Below are 4,792 nucleotides of genomic sequence, written 5' to 3'. Positions count from 1 at the left end.
TTGGCAGGTTGCCCTATTTGATACTCCAGAGTCTTGATAGAAACTGTTTGGCTTTTGCATATAAGCCTCAACTCCTCCAATTCATATTTTTCATTAGTAGATTGACCAACACTTTTATGCGGTTGTTGTTGAAGTTGGAGTTGTCGTCTTGGTGCATACTATTGTTAAAACCCAGGAGGGTTGAATTGCTTTTCTCCAAACTGCTGATAAAGCTGTTGCAAACCACCCTGATTATTACTCTAAATGAAGTTAGGATGATTGCGGTTGTTAGGATGATAAGTGGCAGGAACTGGTTGTTGCAACCTCTGAAAATTTCTCATAAACTGAGCTAACTCACTAGATATAGCACACTGCTCCGTTTTATGCACACCTGCACAAAGCTCATAGATACTAGTGATCTGATTAACTCCATAATTAGCCAAAGAATCCACTTTTATCGTTAACACCTTTAGCTGAGCAGCTATAGTCGTAGCTGTATCCACCTCTATAATTCCTGTTACCTTGCCTTGAGGTAGTCTCTGAGTTGGGTTCTGATATTCATTAGCATCCATCAATTCAATTAGCTCATAAGCTTCACATGATGCTGCATCGAGCATGGGTCTGGACTGCGCTCCCAACTCATTATAAAAGCAATTGATGATCATCCAATCAGGCATTCCATGATGAGGACACTTCCTAAGCATCTCCTTGTAGCACTCCCAAGCTTCACATAAAGATTCTCCCGATTGCTGCGCAAATTGAGTAAGAGCATTCCTGATTGCAGCTGTCTTCGCCATAGGGAAGAATTTAGTAAGAAACTTCTGAGCAAGATCCTCCCAAGTAGTGATAGAACCTGCTGGTAGAGAATGCAACCAACACTTAGCTTTATCCCTCAGAGAGAATGGGAAAAGCCTCAGCTTCACAACATCTTCGGAAACATTGTTGAACTTGAAGGTGTCACAAATCTCGATGAAATTTCTAATGTGCATGTTGGGATCTTCCATTGGAGAACCCCCAAACTGGATTGAATTCTGCACCATTTAAATTGTGCTAAACTTGATTTCAAAAGTATTAGGTGCAATGGCTGGTCTGACAATGCTAGACTGAATGTCATTGATCTTTGGTTGAGAATAATCCATCAAAGCTGAATTTAGTAAGAAACTTCTGAGCAAGATCCTCCCAAGTAGTGATAGAACCTGCTGGTAGAGAATACAACCAGCAATTAGCTTTATCCCTTAAAAAGAATGGGAAAAGCCTTAGCTTCACAACATCTTCAGAAACATTTTTGAACTTGAAGGTGTCGCAGATCTCGATGAAATCTCTAATGTGCATGTTGGGATCTTCCATTGGAGAACCCCCAAACTGGACTGAATTCTTCACCATTTGAATTGTGCTAGACTTGATTTCAAAAGTATTAGGCGCAACGGCTGGTCTGACAATGCTAGACTGAATGTTATTGATCTTTGGTTAAGAATAATCCATCAAAGCTTTCGGATTTGCTGCTGGTTCTCCCATTGCAATAAAAACTTATTCTTCAACTTTTTCCTCTTCTTCAAAAACTTCATTTTCCACTTCTTCAACTTCTCCTAGTATTTTCTTATGAGATTGAGAACGCGTTCGCATACACGCTCTCTAGAGTACCTGAAACACAAACAAAGTAAACAAGTAAAATATCCGAGTCAGTGAACTTTAACGACCACAGATGTCAAGCACATAAACTAAATTTAACACCGATGTCCCCGGCAGCGGCGCCAAAAACTTGTTCGCTGTAATTCAAACACGAAAATACACGCAAGCGTACGTAATCACAATTAGTATAAGATATAAGTCAAGTTCGTTCCCACAGGGACTAGTTTAGGTTAAGTTCAGATTATGCACTTATGCAACAATGTATGGTTATCATTCAATGCTAAGATAAATAACAAATTGAGTTTTTATTTAACTAAAAGATTATACTAAATAACATTGACTAAGAGAATAAATATTGAATTACTTATATGAGAATAAACATGGGATTCTAACTTTATTAAATACTTCATTCAAAGTTTATGACTTTTACCCTAGCATTTTATGGAGATGAAAACTAATCAGATTACACGAAATTAGTATACGCTAACTTTCGTTATACATATACCCTACTATCAAACATCCATAATTAAGATAGAAGTTGAATAGACACCAATTATGCCTAGTCCCTATATGTCTATAAAGATTGAAAACATAATGGTTTAAGAGCAAGTTATCTATCGTGATTACATAGGGTGAATATGATGGTTAAAATTACCCACGAATTATGCATGTCAATTCATACATAAACCTATGCTAGCATAACAAGTTTTAAACCACTATATTCACTGTCGCTTTAATAGAGATTAACAAACAATCTTAGATGTTAGCTACAGATCAAAGATGAATAAGCACAACCAAACTAGGAAATCATAATTCACCACACACTAAAGAATTAGAACAATTAACTATTGAAATCCATAGATAAATCCATTAGAAACCCGTGACAACGATTAGTTCATAACTCAATGTCACCATGGGTTCCAATAAAAACATAATAATAAACAATATAAGGGTACTAGGGTTCAAAGACAAATCGAAAACAAGCATCCAAAGTATCAACTATATTGAAGAATACAAAAGTTTTCTTCTCCGTAGTCGTCTTGTGCTCTAGGTCTTCGTATTGCTCTCTCTTGGCTCCTTGTTATTAAAAATGTCTTTTTATTGATTTATATAAGCTTCTGGATGACCTGGGCTTTCCCGCGTGGGCGCACGCACTCTCTTCCCACCTGGCGCGGCCGCCCCGCCTCTCCGCACGGGCGCGCCGTGCCTCTGCACTTTTCTTCAATTTCTTCTTTTTACTGTAGGTTGAGTTCCGTTCGTCATAATTCGATGATTTAACCATCCACGCGAAGCTATCGAAATTCTGTTCAACTTGAGAATGGTCCTGACTTCAGAATCTGACCTCTTTTCAGCATATTTCCTTGAAAAGCTTCTTTCTTCATCCAACTAATGCATGTAACACAAAAACACATCAAAAATACCACATACTTGAGTACAAAACACCAACTGAAACCTGTAATGAAGTGTTCCAAGTAGATATAAAATCCACTTATCACTGGACAGACCCAATGTGAGATTCTATATGTATGTTGTGTCATAAGTAATTCTCACTGTGATAATGATGTAATGGTCCTTAGACTTGAAAACATTAATTTTTATACGAGAATTAATGTACTTTGATTATATTAAAACTTACCTTTGACCGGGTAATGATAAAAGTATATATCTGGTATATTATGAATCATATGAGAAATATGAATGATCTAGAAAGGATTTAACCCTCCTAATTTTAGGAGTGATATTATTGGCCTCTTGTGTGAGCTATACTATGAAATGCGTGGCCATGCTCAAATGTTGATTTGATATGATAGTCTATGATCAAGGAAACCTGGATTTAAACACTGATGAGGATGACACATTACATGCCTCTAGTTTAATCTATAATATGAGGTTAAAGGGATTATATTACATTGTACATTATTCATGAAAGGTTTAATCGATCACCAATTCAATTATTATTACTTGGGTAGTAATAATGTATTACTAGATGTCGCTCATTGTTTATGATTTTATATTAGATTTAAAATTTGTTGCCAACGTAATAATAATATATAGGATCACACACAAAGAATTCTTGAAGGATTATTTAATATAAATTGGATTTAAATTAAATTAAAGTAGTTCGAATTATTTATAATATTAATTAAGTATGACTTAATTAATTAGATAAATAATAATACGAATTTATTAATATCTATTATGAAATTCAGTTGTTAAATAATTAAGTGTGACTTAATTATTATACAAATAGGAATTTTGAATTAATAATAACCCATAATTAGTTAAGAGTTACAATTCTTTTTCTCTCTATATAATATCTCTTATGTGGCTGATTTTATGTGCAAGACTTTTACTAAAACCCTAGCCATCAAGAGAGAAGATGAAGAGAGCAAGGAGAAACGAGTTTGTGCTAGTACACATCCAATCCTTGAGTTCAAGCATTCGTGTGGATACCGATTGGGTGTAGATTGCGAGAGCGAGATACGTGGTGATTGAACAATCTTTGGGTCTCCACTATTCAACCAATTTGTAAAGCTTATTAACGTAAACAATCTGATCTACAAATTAAATATCTTTTTTTCGCATGGATCTTATGGTGGGTTTCAAAAATTCTGGTTTTTCACGATTTTAATTACTGTTTTCGTTGCGTTTTTGTGCTCGAAACCCTTCAACATTGACCTCACCCTCTTTGTTCTTGGGGATTCTTTAATTTTCACCTCTTCCCTCACCTTTCTTACCACCCTGAACACTCCCCTCAGGGGCTTTAGAGGTTTTTATAACTGGTGTCTTTTGAGAGACACTAGAGGTGTGTTTCTTTGATTTGGATTTGGAAACTTTTGGTTTAGTGGCTTGGGTTGGAATCTGTTTGGTCACTGTCACATGATTCCATAACCACTGTTGAAGGCAAATAAATTTGCGTTTGGGAAGAGATGGAGATAGAGGTGTTTACCTAACTTACTTGAGGTGCCTCAAAGATTGGAAGATAAATGAGAGGCACCTCACTGTTGAGGTTGTTCCTGATAAGGTCTGTAAGCACCCTTTTTCTCTTAAACCCAAAAATCTAATTTGTTGTTTGATTTCTTAATATTCAAATCCTTAGAAATATGGTTAGCCAATATCATGAAAAATCTAGCATAGTACATATTTCTAGGCCTCTTTTAAATATCCCATATTTATACCCTAT

The 4,792-nt window shown here is 35.7% G+C and overlaps 1 non-coding gene across 1 annotated transcript; it reads left to right on the top strand.

Annotated features, from left to right (window-relative positions):
- The first annotated feature begins 654 nt into the window (after positions 1-654).
- On the top strand, positions 655-761 carry LOC141681197 (small nucleolar RNA R71). The gene has a single exon (XR_012558644.1). It is a non-coding gene; the product is annotated as a small nucleolar RNA R71 (small nucleolar RNA).
- Positions 762-4,792: the final 4,031 nt, after the last annotated feature.

Source organism: Apium graveolens, chromosome 1 (genome assembly GCF_009905375.1).
Source record: "Apium graveolens cultivar Ventura chromosome 1, ASM990537v1, whole genome shotgun sequence".
Classification (NCBI taxonomy): domain Eukaryota; kingdom Viridiplantae; phylum Streptophyta; class Magnoliopsida; order Apiales; family Apiaceae; genus Apium; species Apium graveolens.
Note: the sequence above shows the minus strand (reverse complement) of the source record. Positions and strands in the feature narration are given on the sequence as shown.